Source organism: Spermophilus citellus (genome assembly GCF_964194105.1).
Source record: "Spermophilus citellus genome assembly, chromosome: 5".
Classification (NCBI taxonomy): Eukaryota; Metazoa; Chordata; class Mammalia; order Rodentia; family Sciuridae; genus Spermophilus; species Spermophilus citellus.
Genome location: NC_138186.1, coordinates 167628633 through 167643576, shown reverse-complemented (window position 1 = coordinate 167643576; position 14944 = coordinate 167628633). Strand labels below are relative to the sequence as shown.

At 45.6% G+C, this 14944-nt stretch overlaps 2 protein-coding genes across 2 annotated transcripts in view; both read left to right on the top strand.

The window, feature by feature from the left end:
* The window catches only part of PRKN (parkin RBR E3 ubiquitin protein ligase), a 1414869-nt gene that overhangs the window by 1344033 nt on the left and 55892 nt on the right, over positions 1-14944 (top strand). The window lies entirely within an intron of this gene.
* The window catches only part of AGPAT4 (1-acylglycerol-3-phosphate O-acyltransferase 4), a 110594-nt gene continuing 100808 nt past the window's right edge, over positions 5159-14944 (top strand). The window contains exon 1 of the mRNA XM_081293735.1: positions 5159-5283. The gene's annotated coding sequence lies outside the window, so the exon portion shown is untranslated. The remainder of the gene's footprint in view (positions 5284-14944) is intronic.

Sequence of the window (14944 nt, the reverse complement as noted above, 5' to 3'; positions counted from 1 at the left end):
ATGGCTCAAGCGGTAGCGCGCTCGCCTGGCATACGTGCGGCCCGGGTTCGATCCTCAGCACCACATACAAACAAAGATGTTGTGTCCGCCAATAAATAAATAAATAAATTCTCTCTCTCTCTCTCTCTCTCTCTCTCTCTCTCTCTCTCTCTCTCTCTCTAAAAAAAAGCACAATAGAGCCAAAAAAAAAAGATGATGCATTCCAAATATCAAACCAATGTTGTCATTTACACTTTTCTTTACTTCCTCTAAGCAATCACAATTCCTAATTTAGTGTACAGTGAAATTAATCGTAATTACAGATGTGATATCTTCATATTTTATAACTTGAGGAACTTTTGAAACTGAGTATATGCATCTATATGGATATCTATATTGTTGTTTACAACACAAGACAAATGGAAATAAAGCCTAAATATTGTCCGTATATAGCTAATGATGCACTAAGAGAAAGGGCAGTTTGAAATAACACAATCAATCCCTCAACTATCTAGTACAGCAGTTAAGTATACGGTATGCAAGTTAACATTTAGATCAGATACTCATCACTTAAGCCCCCAAACTTAGTTCAGAATGACAATCCTGATGTAAAACAAATGCTACCTCTGTAGAGGATGGTGAGCACACTTTCATCTTTGGGATTTAGCATGTCATAATCATCATGGATTCTTCTTTGCTAAATCGCCCTAGAGCGAAACCTTGGATCATTTTTTTTTTTTTTTAGTATCATATCCACAAAGGAAGTTTTATTGGAACACAGCCACCGTCACTTGATTGCGTATTGTCTGTAGTTACTTTGGTGCTATAATGAGAGAGCTGAGTCGTCTTGATGGAGATTACATATGATGCTCTCATCACTTCACACTGACGCTTGGCACACTATACATCACAGTGACGTGGTTAAAACTCAACAATTTTTCAAGCACCATTGTGTATTGGTAATAACACTATATTTTCTTAAAAAAAAGAAAGAGAAAAGGATCATTTGTTTTTTTAATCATGTTTTTTTAAGTAATACATATGCACTGTAGAAAGTTTTATACAATGCAATAAAACAGAAGAACGCAAATAAAAAATCACCCTCCATCTCACTCTCCAGAAACAATCATTGTGAAGCACTCAATGACCTTTTCACTCACACTGTTCATTTCCCAAGGTTACCATAACAAATGATCACAAAACACGTGCTTTAAAACTACAGAAGTTTATTCTCTCACTAGTCAGGGGGTCAGGAGTCCCAAATGACAGGGTCAGCACAGTTGCTTCCCTCTGCAGGCTCCAAAGGAGACTCTGTCCTGTGCATCTCCCCCAGCTTTTGATGTTTACCAACGGTCCTGTTCCCTGCCCAAGACACATCATGCCAGTCTGCTTCACCATCATAAGATCTCATTCTGTGTATCTCCCTGTGTCTCTCCTCCTCCTAGAAATCACACAAGTCATTGGCTCTCAGGCCCTACTCCAGTAGGACTTCATCTTTACTAATCACATCTGCAAAGACCCTATTTTCTAATGAGGTCATATTCTGAGGTTCTGGATGGACATGAATTTGGTGGTCACTTACTCAACCCCTACACACAATATAATACATATTCGTATAGTTGTAATAAGGTGATTACATTTTTTTTATAGCTTAGTTGTCTTTCCACTTACTGTATCATGAAAGTGTCCCCATCTTTCAAAACAGGACTTTAGTTTTTGTAGAATGGTCCACCACATGACTAGCCCATCATTTGAAGAACAAACTTGCACCGTCAGTCAGCATGGCTCCAGTCTTTGACAAATGTAAATGTATGTGCCTAAATCTTTGGATTTATCTCTGCTGATTTCCTTACTATACATTCTAGTGAGTTTAATTATTGAATTAAGAACATGTGAAAGGCTTGTGAAATAGCTTGTTTATGAATGAATTCCAGAGATGGTATCAATTTCCCACCTCAGCAAGAGGAGAGGGCCTGTCGCATAGCATCCTGGTCTTGCTGCACACTGTAGTTTCTTTAGTTTAGTGTTTGACAAGTGGACAGCTGAAGAAATGTATTTTTATGTGAGGTTGCATCTTTTTTTGTGGGTTAATTATTTACACATCCTTTTCTGAGCTATGAGTTTGTTCCTTGGGTCTCTGTCTAAATTTGTTTCATCTCTCTCCAGTGGACCGATTGAGTAACCCTTATGTGAAGTGCCTGGGATCAGAAGTGATTTTTTTTTTCCTGATTTTGCATTATTTGCTTATAATTACTGAGATATCTTGGGGATGAGACCTAAGGCTAAACATGTCATTTCTTTTTGTTTCCTATACTCCTTGTACACAGCCTGCAGAGATTTTTATTCACTATTCTTAGTCTGCCTGCATTTTTACTGTGACTTATCACATGAGGTGGGTATGCAGTTCTCTACTGGTATGCAGGAGCTCAAAAAATTTTGAATTTTGGAGCATTTCAGATTTCAGAATTTTGGACTAGGGATGCTCAAGCTGATTTACTTCTTACAATGTTTATTTCTTTCTGTCTTATGAATGTATATGTGGCTCACCCCACCCATTTTAGACTTTGTGTGAACTAAGAAACCTAGACACCACCCTCCCTCTCCCCTTTGCCCATTCCCTGGACCACCTCTGAACCTTGTACAGATGTTAAACATGGCCTCTATTTGCATCTTAATTGTTTACCCCTCTCTTTCCCATCAAAGACTTTGAATCCTTTGGGGCAAGGTCCATGTCTTGCTTTTGTGGATTGGCTACTCAATAAGTATTTGTTGAACTGGATTGTTACATTGTGACTCAGAAACAATCACAATTCTCAGTTAAGATAAAGTAGCTGAATAAGGGCATGTAAAATAAAGGTTAATTGTAAATGGGACTCTGAATAAAGTGCAGAGGATTTAATTCATTCATGTTATAATTCCACTTTAAATTTTTAGAAGTAGTAATTTTTTGCCCCTGTTTCTCAGCCTTATTTCTGAGATAATTGGGACTGTGAGGAACATTGTCTAAATAGGCAGTGTTAGCAAAAATAAGCATACTAATTTTAATGTTAATAATGGAATAAAGACATTAAAGTATTGAGGATGGAATAAGAATTGCAGTTGTCAAAATTTTAAATTTCTTATTGTTTCTATTGAAATCTTGACTGTACTTGTTATAAATACAGCACAAATTTACGCACTTGTAGATTTTAAAATAAATTCCCATTCAAAACTCAACTAGCTCTATTTGAAAAGTACTTGGAGAAAACCCTTTCACGTTTTCCTACAGCAATGAGTTCATAAAGTGTTAACTTGAAAAGTTATGAGAGAACTTTTTAAAAATTGCTTTGCTGCAAGAAGCTTATCACTATCCTTGACAAGCATTTACTAGATGACCAAACGTGTCTCCAAAGCGACACTAACATAAACCATTGCCACTAGCGGGTTTTCAGTTCTGATCTTTTATGCCTCCAAGGTCCTTGATGCCCATCCTTGTGCTTTGGTGCTCTTTGTTCTCCCATCCCAGGTGATCCAAATGCCGCTGGCCCTAGAGGAGCTTCTGTTATGCTCGAATCCGGGACCCCTAAAAGACCACCAGAGACCAAGATTGATGTAAGCAGCAAAGAGGTGTTTCTTTTGAGCTAACTCGGTCCTCCACGCGCACACACACAGCAACTGGAGATGCTGAGAGGCCCCCAGCCCAGGGTTTGCAGCAGTTTTATACATTCTTTGGAGAAGGCAGGGACCCCCACATACATCATAGCATCTCTTAGCAAATCATCACACACCGCGGGAAAATCAAATAACAACTCTAAAACATGATTAGCACAGTCACTGGCGGGAACAAGTTGGGTAGGGGTGATTGGTTACTACAAGAGGGGGATTCCTTTGAACTGATTGGTTTAAGCCAAAAGGGGTGTACGTGTTGCACTACATGGTTTCCCAATACGTTATCAACCACCATAAACTACTGGGAGGGTCATCTGGCATCCCAGGTATTTCCCTGTCTCATGCTGATTGGTGGCTGCTAGTGGGTTGCTATGGATCCCCACCTAGCCTGACTGAGTCAGGGACACCTGGCGCAGCATATCTCTCCTGTTATTTGTAGATAAACAACTTGGAAGGGTGGGAATGTGCCTAGGAGTGCTCTGTGGGTCTTTCCAAGGACAAAGGTGATATCCCTTCCTTGGACAGGCTTTGCTCTGAGGTAGAGGCTGGTTTTTCACTTCCAAATCCTGGGTCCTGGGTTATGAATGCCCCCCCCCCCCAACCCAAAGAGCTCTCTTCACTCTCTGCTTGCTTGACACACCATTGGGCACTTTTGTGGCTCTTTGGCATGCAGTGTGCCCTAGCTCTCGGGAAGCACGTTCTACTTTGCCTTGTGGACCGCAAGCATCTAGAGACCCGGGCTTGTGCCGCAGTCCCCTGTAAAGACTCAACTATTTGAGACAATGGCTCTAACAGCGAACATTTGAAGGGCATCCACCTCTACTATTTCGAGATTGAAATAATCCTCCAGGATTGTCGGAGCCCTGGCATTTTGGTCGTTGCCACAGCCTGCCCTCTTGAAGTTGCGGGGACTCTGGGCTCCAAGACCCCGCGGTGGAGCCCGTGCGTGAGCGCGCACGCAGTGCTGGCCAGCCCCGGTGAGCAGAGGCAGACCCCGGGCTCGGCAGAACCCGCCTCCGGGTTCCACCGTCTCATCTCCCAGGCGTCAGGCGTGCTTTTGCAGAAGGGGCTTTCGGGCTCCTCCCGCGGGGCTTCCTCCAGCAGCCGGAGGAGCGGAGAGGGGCTTCCGCGGACAAATGGGTCCTCTGGGTGCCGAATTCAATCTGAGCCTCCTGCGGACGGTTTCCAGGTCGCCGCCCGGGGCGGGAGGCTGGGTGGGGGAGCCCTTTCGGCGGCGCGGGGATGCCACAGGACTTGGGAGGGGGGCGGCGAGGAGGCCCCTGGGCCCGCTTTGTTGGTGATGCCGGCCCTCCGCAGCCAGACCTCAAACGTGATTCCAACTGCAGGCGACCAGGCACTTCCTCGCACTAATTGGAGGGGGCAAGGGGTGACTCATATTACACCCGTGCGACCTTCCCTCCCCGGGCCGCTAAATCCTAGCTTTAAAAGGAAGTGACATGGGTGGGGAGAGACGTCAGCTGAGGATCACTTTTTTTTCTTCCCGCAGGGTCCACCCCTTGGGTGGAGTCTCGCTTTTTCTTTCCAGTGTTGGCTGACTTACAGCTCCTGTAAAGTAGTGGCAATTTCTGAACCCCAGCCGGCTGCCTTTCAGTTTCTGGCTCCTAAGTCCATGTGCCCAGGGCTGCCAGGAAGGAGGTATGTGCTCTTGGTGCCATTTCCAGGCACCTTCTCTGGGTGTGGCTGATGTCTGGATCCCCTTCCCGCGCCGTGCTCTCCTCGCCTGGGTTTCCTCGGACCTCGGGAGGGTAGGCTGGCCGCGGGAGCGAGGCGGCCGTGGGGAGGTGCAGGGGGCCTGCGGGGAGCCGGGGGCGGCTGCGCGGCCACCCGAGGACCGCGGCTTTGTGCGGGGCTGGGGAGCGTGCCTTGCGGGGTTCCACTTGCAGCCGCGGCTCTTGGCCCCTCCACCCACTGCCCCCGATGCAAGCATTTTCTCTGCTAAGGGTGAAGCTGGGGGGAATGTTCCTGATACATATTGCTCTCTTTTGTGTCGTGCAACATGTTCTTCCGTCTTTGGCGTTTCTATGGCAACCACAAAAATACTACACCGAATGCAGACCCGACCTAAATTGATTTATTTGTCTTTCCTTTCTGCGCCTGTTGTTGCTTGGGCTTGCTGGAAGCCAGCATGGCTTGGTGGCTACCCCTCCTCACTTTCATTTTGGTTTTTCCCTATCGCAGGAGGGCTGGGGGAGGGGAGTTGTCAAGGAAACAGGCATTTGTAATCACCTCTTTATTTACTTATTTTGGGGCCTATGTATTTCTCCATCATATCTAGGAATTAAAAACGGAGTACTTTGATGTTTCTGCAAGTCTTTTTTTTAAAGAGAGAGAGAGGAGAGAGAGGGGAGAGAGAGAGAGTTTTTAATATTTATTTTTTAGTTCTCCGCGGACACAACATCTTTGTTGGTATGTGGTGCTGAGGATCGAACCCGGGCCGCACGCATGCCAGGCGAGCGCGCTACCGCTTGAGCCACATCCCCAGCCCTATGCAAGTCTTTAGTGTCTGTTTTTTTTTTTTTTTTTTTTTTTTTTTTTAGAAAATCTAAACATTTCTTAAGATGTAATATTGACTGCAAGCTAAGGAGAAGGAGTGTTTATAGGAAGGAGGTGAGATCCTTGAAATAAACTTTCAGAGAGTGCCTGAGAACTCGCACTGATACATAGTTATCAGCTACCTAGGCTTGCCTACATAGCTCAGTATCTTTAAGATGGGTCTTTGCTCTTGTGTGAACTGACAGTAGCATTAATTCAAAGTTCAGTTTGGACCTGGGAGGAACAAATGGTAACAACCAGCAGAATTCTCCATGTTTTGTTTGTGCATTGCCCTTAGGTGGGTTACCAAGCCTGCTCACCCTTGTTAAAAGTGAAGGTTGATGGACTTTCTGTTCCAAAACTGTAGGATTGACCCATCTGTGCTTATTAGTTAACCATCTTCAGCTGAGGAAAAAAAAAAAAAGAGTCTCTTAAGAGAGGGAAGGAAGTTTGTGAGTGTGTGTGTGTGTGTGTGTGTATGTATATATGTGTAGGTGTGCCAGGAGAATAGGGCCAAAACATCACAAGTCCCAAGTTAAAACTACAGAATTGTCTTCATGTTCTGTTTGGGGAGAAAGACTGATTTTTCAGAAAAAAAAAGAATTATTATCTACTTTTTTAGCAAATTAAATATAATTAGAATCAAATAACACATCTCTTAGAAAGACATAATCCAAATGGACCTATTAACAAATGCTGCTTAAACTGATGCTTTTTTTCAGTCCACGAGGAAATATTTAATCATGGACCCTATGCTTTTGATGGGCAGCCTAAATTACCAAAATTACAGTACCAACTCCATACTGGATTCCTAAAATTATTTGTAATGAGATCTGTGAAGTTTGCTTAGTTCAATCCCCACCTTCACCAACGGAAGCCTAAAACATTGCTTAGAATCCTGAGTAACCCTGCCAGGTGGGAGCAGGAAGAAGGGGCGGTTTTAATGAGGCTCTGTTTTCAGAGAGGCTCATCTAAACATGCTATTATCTATGTCTTATAAAAGTGACTACAGCGCGAGAGAGATCCCGAGCATTTCAGATTCAGAAGTCATCCAAGAATCTTGGGGCTAAAGAGCAGGTACAAAGCTAGAACTGAAAGGAAAGACAAGAGAAGATTTAAAGGGCACAGCCCAGATAAGTATTGTCAAAAGAATACGACCTTCATTTTGAAAAGCACATGTCAGTTCACATAGAGAGACGGGTGGGATGGTAGGTTTTCAGTGCTTGTTCTGGAAGGAATTTATGCCAAGTCACCATTTTTCTAGCCTGAAAATGGACCTAAAGGATGTAGAGTTCCCACATGACCTTCCAAAGCAAATTGACAGTGTGTAAGTCAAAGTCTGCTTTGTGAGCTCTCTTGAGTTTCCAGATCAGGCATTTCAAAAAGCCTAGTGGTATGGAATTCAACGAATAGTAAGAACCCTATGGAAGCATAGCCCCAAACAAAAAAATGAAAACCACTTTGTGGATATTCAGAGAGAGGTTAAAATAATTAGCCGTCTTGAGCTGGGGAAGGTAATGCTGCAGCGGGTGTGAATTTGGGGCTCTCTGGAAGAGGCTGAATGGAGGTGACGCCGAGTTAACAACTGAAGCGAGGCAGTCATTGCCTTGGTTTTCACCATCTGCAAGAATCTGACTCTGCTGTTGTGAAGCTAGTGAGACAAGTAGAAGGTATATCTTGGACAGTCACAGGGGAAATGTGCATCTTCTAGGTCCATTTTCAGGCTAGAAGGTCTGCTCTCAAGTTTAAAATCCACCTTAACAGGGTGGTACAGTGCAGGAGGGCACCCAGCTGGAGAGGAGGAAGTGGGATGCAGCTAGTCCTTGAAGTTCACCAGGTGGAGGAATTCTTGCCCAGGATGCCCCAGAAAGCAGAGATGGGTGATAAAGAATGGATCATGGATCTAGCAAGCTTCCTGGTCCAAGCAGAAGTCAGTCTTCAGTGGAGAAACCAAGCAGGTATGCTCTGTGCTGGCTGAAAGAATAGAAGCAGATACAGATTCAGGAACAGAATTTAAAAAAAAAATCAGTTCAAGAAGGACTTAAAAGAAAGACTGACTTCAAGATGGAGTCCTTATCCCCACCCCTTCCACCCCACCCCAGCCCTGCTTCCCTAGTACAGGGGTTTGGGCCCAGGGCTCTCTACCACTGAGGTACATCCCCAGCCCCCCCCCCCTTTTTTTTAAAGAGAGAGAGAGAGAGAGAGAGAGAGAGAGAGAGAGAGAGAGAGAGAATTTTAATATTTATTATTTAGTTATCGGCGGGTACAGCATCTTTGTTGGTATGTGGTGCTGAGGATCGAGCCCTGGTCGCACGCATGCCAGGCGAGCACGCTACCGTTTGAGCCACATCCCCAGCCCATCCCCAGCCCTTTTTAATTTGTATTTTGAGTCTGGGTTTCAATAAGTTGCCTAGTCTGCCTGTGAACTTGAGATCCTTCTGCCTCCGCCTCCCAAGTTGCCTACAGGTGGATCATACCAGATGCCACGTGTGCTAGCACTACCTTGTGTGCAGAATCCTTCGTAATCCATTAATGTTTTAGCTGGAGCTCAAAACTTAAAAGATTAGTCTTAAGTCAAAATTTAAATATGTAAGAAAAAAATTTGAGAAGAGGGAACCTCAAATGTACCCTAGTAAGACATCCTCCTAATAATTCCTACCACGCTGTTGCTTAAAGTCGTGGGTGCTCTGATGGCCGTTTGGTGGACAGTGCAATTCGTCCTACCTGCCATATTCTGGAAGGAGGGTGGTGGCATGGAAACAGGTGGCATTCACGTTTCCGAGTGGGTTTTGATACCCTGTTGGAGAAACATGTCAGCGCTTGTGCAACATTAACAGAACCTGGGCAGCTTTAACGCAGCAGCCTCTGTCTATGTCAGAATGAGTTAGAAAGCTGGCATCAGAACCCAGAAATCTGGCTTCCTGTGTGTGCTTGTGAGGGGCAGCAACACTGCCAAGGCGGAGGGAAGAGGACCCCTCTGCACAAGTGCTTATTGTGTATCTCCATGGGTCACGTGAGCAGAGCAGGCACTTTCAAGGCCAGAGCCTTCACCCCTCCAGTGGGACAGCCTGTGACTGGCTGACTCCTGTTTCCTTCTAATGATAGGGTTAGAAGAAGTGTCCTCGGAGCAGTGTCTGTCGAACATCATCATGGATCCATCTTTCTAGCCTGCCTTTTCCAGAACGTACTCTTGCTCCACCAAGATGGCCTGCCGGATTTACTTCCATCATCATTTTGTTGCTCCAATCTGTTTTGCTCTACTTCTGTCTTTGACCCCAAGTCACAGCTTCCAGTCACCATTCATTCATTCATTCATTCACCCATACTGGCAGACTATCCATCCATTATCCATCCATTCAACAAACAGTGTTGAGTGTGACATCACAGGCACTGTATGTGGTGACATAGCAATAAGCAGGAAAGTAGTTCTCCTCTAAGAAGCTTAGGAACTAGCAGGGAGGCAACATGGCAATTCCAGGGGACCCTTACGTTCCATAGAGGCGTTTGTCAGCTAATGACACTGAACATTGTTTTACTGAACAATTTTATACATAGATCATGCTAGATAGGGAAGAGTGTGTGATTAGTCATTGATTGTTGTCTATTTATTTATTTTATTTTATTTTTTTAGAGAGTGATAGAGAGAGAGAGAGAGAGAGAGAGAGAAAGAGAAGTTTTTAATATTTATTTTTTAGTTATTGGCGGACACAACATCTTTGTATGTGGTGCTGAGGATCAAACCCGGGCCGCACGCACGCCAGACGAGCGCGCTACCGCTTGAGCCACATCCCCAGCCCAATTGTTGTCTATTTAATTTTTTCCCCCTTGTTGGTTGAGTGTAAGGCTGGGAAACATTTGTTAATTAACAAAATGGGAAGAAGCAGGATTTCCGGCCCTGGTATGAAAGGCTTGGGTATTCTCTTTCCAAAAGAACAAGCTAAGTGAGACCATCTCGAGCTTTCCTCTTGTTTTGAGTTGCTCCTACATATCCCAGGGACTATAAGCTCCCCCCAGGTAGACATAAAATGTAGCATGCTTTCATCAAAATTATATGCCCACTGACGTCATGAATCCTCATTTTCTGTGAAGCTTACTCCCCACAACTCATTCCAAGTCCATGTCTTGTTCCAATAGGAATAAGGGGTTTTTGCTCCCTAACAGTTGTAGTCGGCCATGTAGAAATAGCAGGTCACCCAGGCACTGGTGGAGAAGCCATTTCGACAGCTGTGCTGTGGTCTTCCCTTCCTATTTGTTCACGTCGCAAAGCTCCTCCTCCTGGTAGAACAGTTTGCCCCACTTCCTTTCTACCTTAGTCTGGAAATCACATGGGCAGCAAGACAGAGTTCATCTGGAAGACCTGCCCCTGTGTTTGGCTGGTCTGGGGAGAAAGAATGCAGCATTTTCTTTGTGATTTCAGTCTCAGGAGAGATCAGCTTGTCCCTCCAGCATGGAGCTGATCCCTGTCACTTCTTGTCTCTGCTCTCTTGGGTAAGACCGAGGAGCTATACTCATGGTCCTTCCCCTGTGGAGTCTGTAAGAGGAGAGTGCATTTTGGATTTCATGGTAGTTTGAAGCTGACACTAAAATGCTTGCAGGAGAGGGTTGCTCAGTATGGGGGATGACAGGCAATTTGCAGACACTGAGGTGTCTGGCCCATAGGATGTGTGAAAATGCCCACCACATTGAGTGCTCCCTGCATGTCGTCTAACACGGACTTTATGTTTATTAATTCATGGTATCCTCATAAACACACTAGCATGTCAAAACTGTTATCACTTTCCCCTTACAGAGAAAGCAAGTAAAGATTAGCAAGACTTCCAGACATGGTGGCACATATCTGTAATCCCAGCGGCTCAGTAGGCTGAGGAGGAGGAGGATCACAAGTTCAAAATCAGCCTCAGCAACTTAGCAAGGTCCTAAAGCAACTCAGTGAGACCCTGTCTTTAAATAAATAAATATTTTAAAAAAGCTTTAAAAAGTAGCTCAATAGGTAAGTACCATTGGGTTCAATCCCGGGTAAAAAAGAAAAAAAAGAAAAAAAAAAAGACTGACTCACCTAGGATTGTAGCAGAGCTGAGATTTGAACCCAGTTTCTTGCTTTCCAGAGCCTGGCTTTGAAACCCCCAAGTATGCCTGTGTTGCTGTGGCAAATTCTTCAGGATTCCCAGTGCCTGGTGCTCAACCCAGTGCAGAGCAGACGTGCAGGAGATTTTCCTTTAAATAATGAACAAAGCCGGACCACATAGACCTTCCCCTTGCATGCTTCCATCCTAGTTTGTAAGAGCTGCAGAAATACTGCAAGAGAGAGAAGTATTATAGAAATTGGAGGAAAACTAAGCAGTGCTGATAAGATGTGCTGCCCTCGTTTCCAGGGAGTGTGGTCTTTTGTGTTTTATTCAAAGACCTGAGATGGGAGCAGGGGAGGACCCTGTGGTTAAAACATCAGAATCCAAGCTGTGCTCAGCCCAGTGTTCAGCCAAGGTTGAAGCTCCCTGAGCGGTACTCCCAGGGCTGCTCTTCCTCGTTCCTGAGGCTGTGGCTGGATGGAATCCAAGGTTTTCTTTCAACCTTTTGTCGAATTTCATCACTGTTAAGTTTAAAGGCAGATCTGAAAAGATACTGCCAGGGCTCATCTTGGACAGAGTTGGAAATGAGAATGGGAGAAATGGATTGATCCAGCAGTGAGATTTGCTCTGTCTCCCATCTCCATGAGCTCCTCCTGAGCAGTCAATTCTCTGTGGGCAGAGGTTAACCAAGGCTGATGAAATTTTAAAGCACCAAGCACATCTTCTTCCCGGGATGCTGTAGCCAGAAGCATACAGTTAATGCGGTCATCTGAAATTTTACCCTGGATCCTACTCATAAGTCACCTAGCCCATCCCCTCTCTGTCCTTCCTTTTCTACCGTGGGGGAAGGTGGGCCGAAAGGAGACAAGATGAGCCACTTCCGTCCTGGAATATGTGGACACCTTGTCTGGCCACCCTTCCACCATCTGTCTGTTTCTCTGATATTTTCTGTGTACTCTATTCAGCCTTCAAAAAACAGGTACTCTTTCTAGATGCAAGACTATAGTATATGATAATTATTTCTTGACAGGTTTATCTTAATTACTGCAGTGGTTCTTATTGATGGCACAGAGTTCTTAATTGTACTGTTTTTAGCACAAAACAAGCAGCTGGCCCTGAACACACATGGCACTGTAGCCTGGAGAAAAGGTGGGCGCAAGAAGTCGGGTGGTCAGGTGGCCTGTGTGGTCTCTCAGCAAGACTTCTCAATCTCATTACTGTTGAGGTTTGGGGCCAAAGAATTCTTGGATGAGGGGCTGTCCTGCGTGAGCTAGGCTGCTGAGCAGCATCTGTGACCTATACCCATTAGATGCCATAATAGTCCCCCTAGCCCTAGTCCTAACAACATGTTCCAGAAATTTCCAGTTATTGCCTGACGGAACAGAATTGCCCACCCCTGGGAACCACTGCCTGAGGGAATTTGCACATGCAATTCCTGTTCTCAGAAGTCCTGTTGGTCTGCTCCTCGATTTCTTCTTTTTTTTTTTTTAATTTTTTTTTTAGTTGTAGGTGGACACAGTACCTTTATTTTATTTGTTTTTATTTTTATGTAATGGCGGGGATCTAAGCCAGTGCCTCACATATGCTAGGCAAGTGCTGTACCACTGAGCCCCAGCCCCGGCCCCGTAAACCTTCTGAGGACTCATTTTCTGACAAAGATGGGGGAGGAGGGGTGTCCCCATCAAAATGGAAATTTCTTAATTTAAATTCACAAATACTTTAAGAGAACTTGGAAAATAATACACTGAGTGAAAGGCACACGTGGAACCATGCAGTATTGAAATACGTGGGGCTTCTGGTAAATCTGCATGGAGAATGCTCTTGCAACCAGGGTTTCCAGTGAGAACTGGGAGCTGGGTGTGACTGGGTGGCCTGACGGGGCTCCACCCAGGACCCTTCCCCCTGCCTGGCGGGGTTGGTCTGCAACCTTCTCCCTCAGGGAGAATTCTCTTAACCTTGATTCACAGATGATTACCAGCTAATCTACTAAGGTCCTCCTCCCACTTCTTGTCGGGAGTCTCCTTCCTGCTGGGGAAGGCGGGGAGTTCCTGGAGGAGTACCTCCATTCAGGACCTGTGGGTTCTCCAGGAAAGTTGTGGCAGAAATTAAGGATGTGTCAGAGGCACAGGCAGAGACTCGATTAGGAAAGCAGAGACACAGGCAAGGGAGAATGCGGGTCATCTTGAGAGCCCGAAGCAGCAAACCTTGCTTTGGGGTGTTAATATTTATGGAGGACGCTAGGGGCCGAGCTGGAGGTGGAGTCGGGATAGGGTTACACAGTTCACCCTGGTCTCCCTGTGTGCTGGCCCATTGCCCCACATTGGGTCATTTTTGCAGGCGAAGACGTGGGCCAAGGATGAGGACTGAATTGCTCACCAGTTGCTTCTTTTGTTCTCCATTAGTTCATAGTGTTGCCTGTGTTCCAATGGCTTATGGATACTTTTCCTTTGAGAAAATTTCCTTTCTGTATCCCCAAGTTCCTATCTCATCCCCAGCTCTGAACTTGCTTCCCACCACCCAACCCAGTCCTTTGAAGCCTCCCTTCTCTGTTGCTTCCCCTATGAGGGGCCACCTTGATGGCCTTCCTGGGCCAGCTGCTCTGTCCCCTTCAGCTAGGGCCTTAGTTGTCCTTCCTTGGGGGACACTTGGGTTCCATAACTCCTGTGTCTTGTCCTTTTATCTTCCCATCTCTCTTCCTTCCAGGACCTTAAAGATTGACAGGAGTGAGATGAGTCTTTTATTCTATCTTCTCACACAGAACCCTATTAGAGCATCCAGAACCCTATTGGAGCATTTTTGGCCAAATTTTTGTGTTCAGGCTATCAATTACCTCGCACTAGGGGTGCAAGAATGAATCTGATACCAGCCATGCCTTGGAGGAGGGCAGGGTAGCAACCTAAATAGGTCATTTGAACACCCTGAGGTCAGGTGTGTATACAGAGCATTGTGGGCACACTGAAAGGGAACTACCTGACCCTCCACACCCACCCACACACCCACAGATGTCAAGTCAGGGATTCCAGAAATATTTCCTAGAGTGGACCCTAAGTTACATCTGGGAGTGGGGGACACTCATCCTAACGTCTTATGTCACCAATGTTTTTGCCCCTTAACTAGTTCTTTTCAGGATTGTGGAACCACTAACAAGACCCAGCTCCCAGTGAGCAGCTCAGGAGACTTTCATCCTTGGTCAGAATAGGAGAAATGGGAGGGAGACTTGCAGATCACTTACCCTCCAGGGGAGTTGGGGGCTACAGAAGGCATGGGAGGGGTGGAGGCCCCCCCCCCCAAGGGGAGGATATTTCTGTCTTTTCTGGGAATGGGTGGAGGTTTTTCCAAGAGGTTGAGCACCACTCCTTTTTGCTCCTTTCTTTCTGGTTCTCCTCCTGGCAATTGTCAACAGTTACGGCCCTGGGGGGAGGGGTGGTCCTTGGACCTGCAGTTTGGGTTCTAATGAAGGTTGAGGTTGCTTGGGGTCACTCTGGCCGCCATCTTAGATCCAGCCTGCAGAAAGAGGAATTTCTGGCCTCAGGCATCCTTGTCCTGGGAGATAAGCGAGATTAGTGCTGGGTAGCATTTCTGTAGGTCACCTGGGCAGTACAAGATTGGGGGGTGAGGGAGACAGCTCTTGGATTCTGGGAGGCTGGAATGGGAATCAGAAAGAGATGGAGATGGAGGGATCTGGCCTGGTAAGGAGG